General features: G+C 45.5%; 1 protein-coding gene across 12 annotated transcripts in view; it reads left to right on the top strand.

Annotated features, from left to right (window-relative positions):
• The window catches only part of HIPK1 (homeodomain interacting protein kinase 1), a 733,600-nt gene that overhangs the window by 105,261 nt on the left and 614,145 nt on the right, over positions 1–14,194 (top strand). For 8 of the 12 annotated variants that reach the window (XM_086923314.1, XM_086923313.1, XM_086923309.1 and 5 more), the window contains exon 2: positions 5,475–5,541. The exons of the other annotated variants lie outside the window; for them this stretch is intronic. The gene's annotated coding sequence lies outside the window, so the exon portion shown is untranslated. The remainder of the gene's footprint in view (positions 1–5,474; positions 5,542–14,194) is intronic. 12 annotated transcript variants of the gene reach the window in all.

Genomic DNA, 14,194 nt, shown 5'->3' with positions numbered 1-14,194 from the left:
GGACAAAATGAAGGACACTGAGACTGCTCAGTCGATGGGAGCCTTGCAGTCCCAACAACATAGGGGCTCCTTTCGTCGCTCCAATCTCAGAGGAGCTGCAAGAGGTACCTTGTCACAGCACAGCTCAAACTACAAGGGGAGCACGCAAACCACCTACAACAAAAACAATAATAGAGGTGGTTACCGAGGCAATAGCAACAAGGGCAGAGGGAGAGAAGGTAACACCACCAGAACCTCTACCAACACCAAGCAGTGACTTCTGACCGTACAACACCGGTCGGGGGAAGACTACAGCAGTTCCTACCTGCCTGGCAAAACATCAACACGGACAGGTGGGTAATACAAATTATCCAAAACGGCTGTTGCCTAGAGCTCATCTACACACCTCCCAACATACCACCCATACACTGTTCTATGTCCACAGAACATCTCAACCTATTGCACCAAGAGGTTATCAGTATGCTGCAAAAAGGAGCCATAGAACCAGTACCAATACAACATCAGGGTACAGAGGTATACTCTCTATACTTCCTAATCCCCAAAAAAGAAGGGTCTCTCAGACCAATATTGGACCTCAGGCCCCTAAATCAATACATTCTATCAGAGCATTTCCATATGCTCACTCTACAACAAGTCTTACCACTGCTGCAGCAAGGAGACTTCCTCGCAACTTTATACCTCAAAGATGCATACCTCCATATACCTATACACCCGGCTCACAGGAAGTATCTCAGATTCAGAATACAAGGTCAACACTACCAATTCAAAGTCCTTACTTTTGGTGTGACAACAGCCCCACGGGTGTTCACAAAATGCCTAGCGACAGTAGCTGCACATCTAAGAAGACAGCATATTCATGTCTACCCGTACCTGGACGACTGGCTAATACAAGCAAAGTCGGCCCAGCAATGTGCCAGCCACATGTCTCGCACTATTCATCTCCTACACAGTCTAGGCTTCTCGCTGAACTACCCAAAATCTCACCTACAGCCGTCCCATGTAAAACAGTACCTGGGAGCAACAGTAGATACTCTAGCAGCAAAAGCATACCCAAGCACAGCAAGGATCAACAGTATGCAACTGCTCATCCAAAAGTTCAAGCCACAGCACTCGCTCTCTGCACGAGTGTTTATGCAACTCATAGGCATGATGGCTTCGTGCATATTCATAGTCCCTCACACACGACTACACATGCGTCCGCTACAACAGTGCCTAGCACAACAATGGAATCAGGCTCCAGGACAATTGAAAGACCTAGTGTTGGTAGCCAGTCGTGCATACAACTCTCTGCATTGGTGGAATCCACAAAACCTTTGCAAAGGTAGACTGTTCCAAGAGCCTGTACCACAGAAATTCATGACGGCGGACGCATCCCTGTTAGGATGGGGAGCCCATGTCCTTCAGTACACAGTGCAAGGCCTATGGACAACACAACAAAAGAAAATGCACATCAACTTACTAGAACTGATGGCTGTCTTTCTGGCACTGAAAGCATTCAAAATACATTGGTGCAACAAGACTGTGTTGATCCGGACGGACAACATGACAGCAATGTATTACATACAGAAGCAGGGAGGAACACACTCTCCACAACTATCACACCTAGCTCAAAGCATGTGGAAGTGGGCCATTCAAAGAAACATTTTTCTCATGGCGGAAAACCTCCCAGGCAAGGACAATCAAATAGCGGATCTGCTCAGCAGACCCAGCCAACAAATGCACGAGTGGCATTCATCCCAAAGTGCTACAACCATACTTCCAACGGTGGGGACAACCAGACATAGACCTGTTCGCCACAAAGGAAAACGCAAAATGCCAGTACTTTGCCGCCAGGTTCCCACATCCGCAGTCGCAGGGGAATGCGATATGGATGAACTGGTCAGGCAGATTTGCTTACGCTTTTCCCCCAGCACCACTAATACCGCTGGTGGCACGCAAACTACGCCAGCATCCAATGACACTAATCCTAGTTGCTCCAACATGGGCGAGGCAACCGTGGTACACAACCTTTCTAGAACTCTCCATGGTGCCTCATCAAAGACTGCATCTAACACCCGCTCTTCTAACGCAGAGCCATGGAGACATACAGCACCCAGATCTGCAACAGCTGAACCTTGCAATCTGGCTCCTGAAGTCCTAGAGTTTGGTTACCTAAACTTACCTCCAGACTGCATGAATATTATCAAAGAGGCAAGAAAACCTGCTACCAGAGCATGTTACGCTTCAATGTGGAAGCGTTTTGTCATTTTTTGTAATAATAATGACATAAACCCATTGATGCTTCAACACAAAACATCATTTGCTATATTTTGCACTTACATCGTTGCAATTTAGCTATTAATCTATACGAATACACTTAGCTGCCATAGCAGCTTCTCTTCAAAACAGCATCTTTCGCTGTTTTGAGTGCCAGCAATGAAAGCATTCATGGAGGGACTCAAACGCAACATTCCTCCAAAACACCCACCTTCACCAGTCTGGAACCTAAACATTGTTTTAACCAGACTGATGGGATCACCATTTGAGCCGTTACATTCATGTGAATTACAATTTTTAACATGGAAGAGGGCTTTTCTGGTAGCGATTACTTCGCTTAGAAGAGTTAGCGAGCTGCAAGCCCTAACTATTCAAGAGCCATTTATCCAAATACATGCAAATAGGGTGGTGCTTAGAACAAACCCTAAATTCATGACAAAGGTGGTATCCCACTTTCATATCAATCCGACAATAGAACTACTAGTGTTCTTTCCAAATCCACAGTCAGTACCTGAAAGAGAACTACATACACTAGATGTCAAAAAAGCTCTTCTTTACTACATTGACGGAACTAAGGATTTTAGGAAAACTAAACAATTGTTTGTTGCCTTTTCACCACAACACAAAGGCAACCCAATTTCAAAATCCGGGTTAGCCAGATGGATTGTTAAGTGCATTCAAATATGTTATCAAAAAGCAAAACGCACCTCAACAGTTCCCCCAAGAGCATTACATTCTACACGCAAACTAGTGGTGTCTATGGCTTTCCTGGGAAACATTCCTCTAGAGGAAATATGTAGAGCAGCCACATGGTCTACCATACATACCTTCACAAAGCACTACTGTGTAGATATACATTCCAACCAGTAAGCTGCTGTAGGACAGGCTGTTCTAATAACTCTTTTTCAAACTGCTGCAGCTGGCACAGGTAGCCACCGCTAAGGGAGAGACTGCTATACTCCTTTTTCCTTTATGCGCCTCCGGGCGCTTCCGGACTGAGTGCGGCGGCGGCGTCCTTGCCGCAAAGGGGCTGCTGGGGGATGTAGTTTTTAATGTCCCCCGGCGGAGCCAAGCCCGGCCAGGAGCACCCACAGCAAAAGTCCTGCACTAGCGGAGCCAAGCCCGGCCAGGAGCACCCACAGCAAGAAACAAAGTGGCGGAGCCGAGCCCGGCCAAAAAACAAACAGTAAAGCAGAGCCCGGCCGTGGACAGCAACAGGTAATCAGTTACGCCTCCCACAGGACTTCAGGGCGTGTTCTCCTTTATGCGCCTCCGGGCGCTTCCGAACTGAGTGTGGCGGCGGCGGCATCCTTGCCGCAAAGGGGCTGCTGGGGGATGTCGTTTTTAATGTCCCCCGGCGGAGCCAAGCCCGGCGCACCCACAGCAAAAGTCCTGCACTGGCGGAGCCAAGCCCGGACAGGAGCACCCACAGCAAGAAACCAAGTGGCGGAGCCGAGCCCGGCCAAAAAACAAACAGTAGAGCAGAGCCCGGCCGTGGGCAGCAACAGGTAATCAGTTACGCCTCCCCTGCTATACATTCTATGCACAGATATGAATTCAGCAGCCCACATGCCTCGAGCAGAATATGCTACTTACCAGTATGCATCTGTTCTTGGCATGTAGGGCTCCTGAAATTCATATCGCCCACCCTCCTCCCCAGTGCCTGTCGCAGCTGTAGCATTCATTCTTTCTTGCATGGACATCTCCTACTTTACTATACTCCGTCTCTGCCACAATGGCGAAAAACAATCTGAGGATGGAGAGGATGTCCATGCGCACTGTAGTCCGAGGGAGGAGCCACCTATCTCGTGATACTTCGAAGACTCTTCCAGGACAACAATATGCAATCATCCGGACCCAACACTAGGCGGCGATCTATGCACAGATATGAATGTCAGCAGCCCTACATGCCAAGAACAGATGCATACTGTTAAGTAGCATATTCCTTACCAGAGTTCAACCTATTCGCAGCTGTCTAATATGGATCTTTATTCCTAAAACATATTCACTGATGACTCGCTGTTTGTTTATATAATTGTGTGAAGCCTTTTCCTCTTTGATGAAGGGGCTCTCATTCATTTTCGGGAGTGTCGGTTATTTTAAGATTTTCAGCAGCTCATCCACACTCTGAGGTACTGTGGCCACGAGCAATACGGATTTGCTTCTTAATAACAAAAGACAAAAGCGGAAAAACTCACTGACATCTGGCAGGTCACCTGGCAAAATCAGGAGGGCATGCTTACAACTTGCCTTCTCTTTCCAGCACCAAAGCATCACTCATGACCACCTCAGCAGCACTCAGCACCACCTCTATCTACAGTTCATTCACCACTTCTGCACGATCTATCCATCCCTTTTTAGTTTCCTTTCTTTCTATTCTATGCAGCTCTCACCATTTTCTATTCACCATATCACATAATTCCTGTACACAAATACACTACACCTCGCACACTTCCACAACTGACTATTCCAATTCAACCCAAATAATTCCACTCCAAACCACATACATTCACTCCACTCCAAAACAAAACACATTTTACAATGTCAATAGCAATAACTCTAAAAAAAAAAAATGCGCAACCTATTGCATTGCAAATGCTTGTTATTTCTTTGTGCGTCCTATGGTCCTTTTATGATGTCTTTAGCCTTTTAAAATTGTCACTTTTGTTTGAACAGTGTATAATATATTAATGCATCATGGTTAATTATTAACCCGTACTATAAATCATAAACGTGTTGCCTTAGTAGCTGGTAAAGAATTACCTCTGGGCCCTGAGTCCATCCATTATTTGTGCAGAAGTTTTTGTTGCTTCTGTTCTTGAAAGGCCGGTAAAATGGCCGATGCTCGAAGATATTCATGTGAGTCTCCAAGAGAAAGCAGTAGGTGTAATCTGAACAACTCCTGTCTTTGTCGCACATACATGTCACATTAAAAATAATGGGCTTTAAAATTGTAGGACGCTACAAGAAAGCGTTGTGTTGCACTCCGCATTACAGTTGTAGACAGATTGCTGGGATGGGACTTTCGATGTGAAGTGGAATTGATATTGACCTATGTAATTGTTTTGGGAAGGGGTTCTTTGCTGGGTTCTACTTGTTTTTCGACATCTGTGCTGTTCTCTGCTAAATGTGCTCAACTCAGTCCTGCTTTCTTTTTCCTTTTCTTTTGTCTGCTGCTGCCACTGTTCTGCTTCTTTCGCATTGGAAAAATCGGACAGTGGGTAGATCCTCATCCCAAATTCAGACCAAGAGGCCCAGGAACCCCACCTGCCACAGAACGGGCAGGTAAGTGACTTTTAAAGGAACCCAAAAGTGTACCCCTCTGGCAGTCACTTTTTTACACATACAAATGTTAAAAGTAGTCTAGATCTGCGTGAGCCATTGTCTGAAATGTTTTCTACAGATTTAAAGTTTGCAACCGTCTTCTGTGTTTTGCACATATCAGTGATCTATTTTTTTTAAGGTATCCCAAGCTTGATTTATCAGTCATTATCTTCTGCAATAATTGAGATGTATAAATCCATTAGTCCTAAAATTGAGAACATTCATGTATATCTACAGTGTGAAATGCAAACAACTGCTTTTATCACAAAGTGGTCTCCTGTGAAGCAGACTCCTACCTTCATCTTCTAGAGTCAGCAACTTTTTATGCTTTAGTTTGCTACCTTGCTTGTCGAGATTGCAATGCAGTGAACATGCTCTTGGCATATCCAAGTTCCCTCTTCCACCTTCCTCTAACTGTGGAAGCTACTCTCCTGGCATTACCAGACCTCATATTGCAGGAACATCTAGCCATGGACTCTGCATAGTATTTGGGTGTGCGTAAGATATTCATATCTGGTGCTAGTGATAACACTGTTATCTGTATTTGAAGACTTTTGTAAGAGACTCCCTATCTATTTTAGTAGTGCTACTATTCCATTGTTTTTGATTTGCGACCTCTTTTTTTTTTCTTTTATAGTGTTGCTTTCATGCTTTTACTTCAGCTCGCGTTGTAACTGCATTCTTTATAGTTCAAACCTCATAGACTCTTTGACACCTCTGGATTTATAAAATATGGGTGAATGGCTTAATGGACAGCTTTGCCAATACTGTCCTGGGGGCGGCCTACACTGCTAAACGTCCAGGGCCCCAGCTCTTTGAAGACCTACCTGTTCATTTCACAATGGCAGCAATGGCGCAGCAGCACAACATGTCTGGGCTTAGGAAGATCTTCAAAAAACAGTTAGGTAATGTGGAAATGATTGCATGGCTGAAACCTTTCCAGCAGAATTGTAATGGCGGTCACAATTGGATCTCTCGTTAACACGATTTGTGCTAACATCTTTATGGCATTTGAAGCCTGCAAACTTTTTTGTTGTTGTTGGAACGTCTTTTGTGAGTGTTTTGAAAGCTTTGTTGCCCTTGATTTTACTCACCCCATTTGTATTGTGTGATAACAAAATGCAACTCTTATTTATGTTTCAAAATGGTTTTGAAGCTGTGGTGCAATTTTAACGCATGAATTAGAGCTCCATCTGCATGTCACACTGGTTTAGTGCAATGTTCTTAAGTCAGTGTGCTTCAGATGCCACTTTACCCAAATGTAGTAACTCACTATGAATATTCACAGCACGATTTGGATGGCACTTGCAGAGAAACCTGTAGAAGAAACGAGCAAATTCCATAGTACCTTTTGAATTGTTTGGCTTTGCCAATGGTTGTTAGCCTTTCTCTGATGCTGTCCTGCATTAAAAACACAAAGTAAACCAAAGGTGCTTTGATGTAGTCACATCATTTTGCAGGTGCACCCTTCCCATATGCTTACGGCTACAAAATTACGGGAGCATATTTTTCTCTTTGAACCGTTGGTACCAACGCAGTGGGTTAGGATTGGAAGAAAGAACACGGAGGAGGGTGGGGTGGGAAAGCAACTGGCGAGAGAATGAGGAGTTGGTGTGTAGAAGAATCACAGAGCAGGGGGTTGGCAGGAAAATCAACGGGCAAGAGTGCAGTGTTGAACAGCGGGACAAGCACACGTGCGAGAAAGCAGTGAGGAAATTACATGAGGACGCGGGCAATATGGATGGAGCAGGTAGGAACACTCAGCATATGGCACGGAGTACATGGGAAGAGAAGTACACAGGGAAAATATATGCACTTAAGTGGAGTCCTTCGCCCCCCAAAAAAAGCAGCGCTTTAAATGCAGGTGATCGAAGCTTAGAAGCCAGACAGTGAAAAGAAATTGTGACATGGCTAATCTCCGCAAGAGGAACAAACAAAGATTGACAAGCTGGGACACAGATAAGAAGTCACATGAGGGACCGGAAAGCTATTTAGTTTTAAGCAATGGGTAGGGCTCCAAGCCTCTGTATGTTCTTAGTAAGCCCACAATAGTTTCTGCAACAACGTTTTGTAGGCTTGACTTAAAAAAAGGAGGGGGGTGACCTCCCAAAGCTAATATTGCATTTGCAGTCAAATCCTGGTGGAACCGAGACAGGAAGGTGGTTCGCGAGGTAGGATTACAATTTTTTGGGGGGCTGGGGGAGGAGGAATCGCCAAAAAGAGGAACAAAAGGCAAAGACTGATTTTGATACAACTGATTGCTTGCGAGTAATAGACGTGCCCTCATCAGGATAAATTTGATTAAGTACCAGAGAAGAGATTGAATGTCTGTGAGCAGTTACAAATATTGTTGCTATAATACATCTTTTTCCATTTTAACTCCACAAACAGCGTTGGCAAGTGCTTGGTTGGGGAACTGTAGTGTTCTAGTGATTTTGGAATGTTCCCTGTGGGTTCCACCTTAGTGTTCCGAATGGAACCGTGGTTTTGAAGGACAGTTTTACAGTTGCTGAGCTTGCTGTTGGCTGCTGCGCAGCACTTGTGCCATGGAATAAACACAACCCTTTTCAACCTTAATTGTGTTACGGATGTTATTACTACAAAAATATGTGGCGAGGATACGCGGGCACAAGTGTCTGCTGAACCCACGAAAAGAGAGAAAGAGGTTACCTGTTAGAACGAGCCGAGATCTGCGACGACGTCGTTGGAAGTTGAGGTAGACGACGGAGAAGTTGCCGAGGTGGCTGTTTTTGGAAAAATAAGGTACTGTGAAAAAATATTAAAGGATTTGCGCGGCAGCAGGTCTAGCAGCAGCGCAACCGTTGAAAGGAAACAGACCGTATTTGCCAAAAAATTGCTGCGCGCGCAACATAAAGGTCAGCGCACCAGTCTGCCACCTGCGGACATCTTTGAAGTACTTGTTGGTGTCTTGTAAGCGGAACAACGAAACGCGCGTGTGAAGCATTGGACGTAGGCGCCATCTTGTGTGTACTAAATACAAACGGGGACTATTCAGAGCGGCATTACGCAAAGTGCGTGTGACGTATTGACCTGGACGCCATATTGGGTGAACCGAAAAGAAAAAAAGGCCGCATTTTTCGAGGGACAAAACGCGGAAGATGATGAGTTTTTTAATTGGAGCTGCTTTGTTGTTGTCCAAGTCGTTTTAAGTGACGCAGAGACGTAGCGTGTACACGGTGACACACACACCTGTAACAAAGTATTTTTAACTCACCTTGGAGAACAAGACACATACGAAGAAAGAATCGAAGAGTGAAAACAACACCTATACTATACTTATTTACGGAGATGTGCATGTCGAAGCACATACGTTGGGTTGTGCTTCAAGAGTTTTGCGTGGTGCTGAGTTTAATTTTGCCGTTATTGAGAGGGAACTCTTAGCATGCTGGTGAGGTATAAGAAAGTTCAGCCCATACATTTGGGGTAATCATTTTCAGTTAAGAACTGATCACAGCCCTTTGGTTTCAATTCTTTCTGGCAACAAGGTGAAAGAGCACACTCCCAGAATTGCTTGCCTTTCCACGAAGTTGTTACGATATGACTTTGACATAGTGTATATCCCTGGCAAAGAGAATGTTAGGGCTGACTATCTTTAAGGCATCCACTATCTGCGGAGTCTGAACATGACTATGTAGAAGACTATGAAGAAGACTATGAAGATGAGGATTATTTTGTAGCATACTTAGGTTTGAATGATATGTGTGCTATCAGTGAAGATGAATGGAGAGAAGCACTCTCGAAGGATGTTCTTCTTTGTGAGGTTATCAATTGCATTAGGCATGGCTGGCCAAGGGAGAATAGTGTCCATTATTCTCTTCAAAAATTTGTGAAGGTTGGAGATGAACTTTCAGTTGAAGGCGGACTTTTGGTCCGTTGTGACAAGTTGATACCTCCGGATGTGCTTAGAACAAGGATTGTGAAAGGTGCACATGAAGGTCATTTGGGTAAAACTTTAACCAAGAGAAGGGTCCGTGAGCATTTCTGGTGGCCGCAAATGGATAAAGATATTGATCTGATCATTGATGAATGTGTGGTGTGCTCCAGTGCAGAGAAAAGTTTCAAGATACGGTCTCCACCACTTAAACCTATTCCTCTTCCTACAAGACCCTGGGAGAAGTTAGGTGTTGATTTGGTTGGTCCGTTTTATGCATTGCCATCTACCTCTAGATATGCCATTGTGGCTATTGACTATTATTCAAAGTGGCCAGAGGTACGATTCATTGGTGAACCCAATTCGAAGAATGTGATAGACTTTCTGAAAGATTTGTTTTTGCCTGAGGGTTTCCCTTCTGCAGTTTGTGAGTCATGAGTTCAGTTTATTTTTAAAACAAGGTGGCATCAATCACCGCAGAAGTGCTCTTTACCATCCCTAAAACCAATGGTTTGGCTGAGCGAATGAATAGGGTGCTAAACAACTGTTGTACAATGGGCCTTGTCTCAGAAATGTAATATTCAAAATGCAGTCAGATCCATGTTATGGTTCTATCGCACCACACCACATTCCTCAATTAAAGTTTCTCCATATGAGCTTCTTTGTGGGAGAAAACAGTGTTCAAAAATCTGTCCGGGATGGATGTCGCATTGGGTGAAAACTAATTCCTTAGAGAATGTGGATGAAGAAGTGAGGCACAATGTTTCTCAGGCACAGTTCAAACAGAAAGTGGTCTTTGACTCTAGAAAAAGAGCTATTTTACAACAATTTTTTGTGGGGGATAAGGTTCGCATTAAGATACCTACTCATAGAAGCAAAGGTGATTTAAAATTTTCTGATGTTTTTGTGGTGGACAAAGTGTGTGGGAATGCTGTGCGAGTGGAAGGTAAGAACTGGTGGAATGTCTCAAGGGTTGTTAAGGTCAATAGGCAACTTGTTGATACTATTTTTGCTGACAAGGATTTTTCCTGTTCTCCTGGTCCTTGTACTGGGGGGCTTTCATCATCGTCTTCTCGAAATGTTGAGCCGCATTCTGCCAATGGTTGCGCAGGAGTACACGTCAATGTCGTGTTCCTGCAAGATATCGTTGATGTTTGTTTCTGGTGTTATATCTTTCTGGTTCATTTCTCTGTTTTTCCTTTTCTTCCTTTCTTTGTTTCCATTTCTTTCTTTTACTCTTTTGATTGCTCTTTTTCTTCTTTGTATCTGTCCTCCGTGTCTTTCTGTTGTTGTATTGGAAGGGAGGGGATAATGTAGTGTTCTAGTGATTTTGGAATGTTCCCTGTGGGTTCCACCTTAGTGTTCCGAATGGAACCGTGGTTTTGAAGGACAGTTTTACTGTTGCTGAGCTTGCGGTTGGCTGCTGCGCAGCACTTGTGCCATGGAATAAACACATCCCGTTTCAACCTTAACACCTTAGCTGCGTGTAAACATTTCTCCCCAGTGCTGCGCTGTCCATTAGAACTAGTGCTGAATGGACGTTCAATGGTCGTGCGCAGCACTGTGGAGGTAGCGCTGCTGACGACCATTGGCCGTCAGCAGCACTTAAGGGGTTAATTGTGTTACGGATGTTATTACTACAGTAACATTGGTTGTATGTCCAGGACATGCAGAAGTCCAAATGAACATTGAAAGTGCTTTTTTGTTTAATGGTAGCTAATCATCTTTATCCAACGTGTTGGCAAAGTGAATTTCTTGCAAATTTGTGAGATCTTTCTTTCACCAACTTGTTTTTAAAGTATAGCTGAGCCTTGTAGTAGTGTTTCCTAATGCTCCTTGTGATACTTGAATGTTATTTTTTGTTGTTTTGTTTGTCTCACTCTACTAACATCCTTTTTGACAGGGAACATTATACCACTCTAGAAAAAGTTGTGTCTAAAACATGGATTCTTCCCTGTGGCATCCCCACAAGGGGGGGGGTCCCTAATTCCCACTCTATTCAATTTGTACATTAGTCTCACGGTTAAACTTATTAGAACCTTTGGGTACTCAGTTCTCTCCTACGCAGACGACGCACAATTCATGGTATATACCTCAGGAAATCCAGTCCATACAGCCTCTCAATTCCACCTCTTTATGGAAAATATCAATATTTGAATGGTGAAAAACTGCCTTAGCTTAAACTCCGGTAAGACCAAAGGTTTGCTCTTCGGAAATAACACCAACTTTTGGTCCCCAGACTGGTGGCCACTAGACACCAGACCTCCCCCATCCCAAGTGTAAAAGGTTAGAAACGTGGGGGTCATTTTTGACAGCAAACTCTCCTTAAAGAACCAGATTAACCAAATCGCCTCCTCGGTCTTCTTTCGTTTGAAGATCCTGAAAAAAATTCTACCATTTATCCCCTCTAAGCTCCAAACATTTATATTGTATATCAGCCTAAAACAAAAAATGATATAAAAATTTCAGACGCTGCAAAATGCAGCCTGTCTCATTTTTAATCCCCCCAAATTTCATTCAGCATCTATGGCACTGAACCAACTGCACTGGCTACCTGTGAAACGAGCATTTGCAGTGCAATAGGACTCACATTTACCCAAGTTTAAGCTATTGGTATTGTAAATGGCAATGCGTTTTATTTATGTTTAAAAACCAAAACCTAAATAAAAGCAATGCCAATAGCTCAAACCCACGTAAATATGAGACCTATTGCATTGCAAATCGCAGGCATCACAGACAACGGGAGGGGGGGGTGGGGCGGGGAGAAGGCACGTACAACGGGAGGGAGAGCGGGGTTGTAAAGAAGGCACCAAAGCATGTTGTGCCTGCAGTAAGAGAAACTGGATAAAGAAAATAGTGCTCACAGTCTAAATAACACGCATCGTGTAACAACCGAAGTAAAGGGGGCCAGTTGCCATAGGAGGTGACAGATAAAGAGGAGGCTGTTCTAAGGGGTAAACTAACGAGCGTATTTACAAATCAGAAGCCAACATTTAAGACGGACAATGACCCAAGCCAATGGCAAATATGGGCGGAGAATGGGTGGGCTTCTATTCCCTACTCCAGTACAACAAGTGAAGATGTCCAATCCGGACATCTTCACTGCGATCCCTCCATCCTATAATATCTTCCGCCAAGACAGGGCGAAGGGCAGAGGGGGCGGAGTTGCTGTGGTGGTGAGGAAGAACATTTCCTGCTCTGTTCTTCCTGTTAACTCCATCGAGGGCTCTGAATCCCTGGGCTTTACGCTCAGACTGTCTCCAGTTCAAGCACTTAAGGGTCTGCTAGTCTACAGGCCTCCTGGCCCGGTGGGTTCCTTTTGGGAGGACCTACAGACAGCCATTTCGGAGCTGGCGCTTTCTGCACAGCACTGCTTGCTGGCAGGCGATTTCAACTTTCATCTCGATGTCACGGACGATCCGAATGGGGCTAAATTGCTGGATATCACATCTCCGCTTGGCTTGACACAGTTTGTGTCAGGGCCCACACATGAGAGAGGGCATACCCTCGATCAAGTGTTCTCTTCTGTCCCAATTGTTGACATCGAAACACGGCCGGTGCTCTGGTCGGATCATAGATTGATTGGGTTTTCCGTGTTGGAAAATGGGCGGTCTGACATCTGCGCCCCCACGGTGCCCAGAACGGCTTCGAGAGCGCTGCACAGAGTGACGCCAGATATGTTGGAGCAGGCGCTCACGGAACATCCCTGTCCCCTCTTGGGGGATCCGGAAAGAGACACTGAGGCCCTGCAGTTATGGCTGACTGAGAGGTTAGATGATCTTGCACCAAGGGTGACCCCCCGGTCCTCGGTGATACGGCAGTCGGCACCGTGGTTTACGGAGGCGCTGCGTCTGGCTCGCAGCCAATGCAAGGTTGCTGAGCGGGCCTGGCGCCTTCAATATGATGGGGAGGCCAAACTCGCCTATAGATCGGCGGTGAAGGCCTATCATCGTGACATTCTTGGTGCCAAGCGGGAATATCTTGCCAGGAGGATTGAGACGGCGGCGAACTCCTGTAAGGAGATCTTCACGATTGTGAAGGAGTTCACGACCCCTTCCTCCTATTCTCCCCCGCCTGTCTCTTCGGATGCGTGGGCATGTGCTCTTGCCACTTTTTTCACCAACAAGATTAAGGCTATTCAGGCCTCCTTCTCGGAGAGCGTTGTGGAGGGCTGCTGTGGCCCCGGGGCAGGACCTGGAACACCGTCCCTGCCTACGGCAGTACTGGCTGACTTTCCACCTGTCTCTAGTGATATGTCCCGGGCCCTGCTGGCCAGTCTCAAATCTGGTTCCCCGCTTGACCCCTGCCCTGCCAAATTTTTGGCCGGGATGGCGGCAGTGGTGAATCCTCTGGTCAACCCTATCCTCAATGCCTCCTTGAGAGAGGGGAGTGTCCCTCGCACCTGGAAAAGGGCGATGGTGATCCCCCTCCTGAAAAGCCTGGTCTTGATGCCGAGGTTCTGGCCAATTATAGGCCAATTTCACTGCTTCCGGCCCTGGCTAAGATCACCGAGAAACATGTTCATGGTGTCTTGTCGAGCTTTTTAGAATCTAACAACTTGCTCCATCCGTCCCAATCCGGGTTCCGTCCGAACTTCAGTACGGAAACGGCGTTGGTGGAGGTCTCTGAGATCATCAGGGAGACCTTGGATGTGGGTGGCAAGGCCATGCTAGTCATGTTGGACCTGTCGGCGGCCTTCGACACCGTCCCTCATGAGGCACT

This window comes from Lissotriton vulgaris, chromosome 5 (genome assembly GCF_964263255.1).
Source record: "Lissotriton vulgaris chromosome 5, aLisVul1.2, whole genome shotgun sequence".
Taxonomy (NCBI): Eukaryota; Metazoa; Chordata; class Amphibia; order Caudata; family Salamandridae; genus Lissotriton; species Lissotriton vulgaris.
This window is presented reverse-complemented; position numbering and strand designations above follow the sequence as displayed.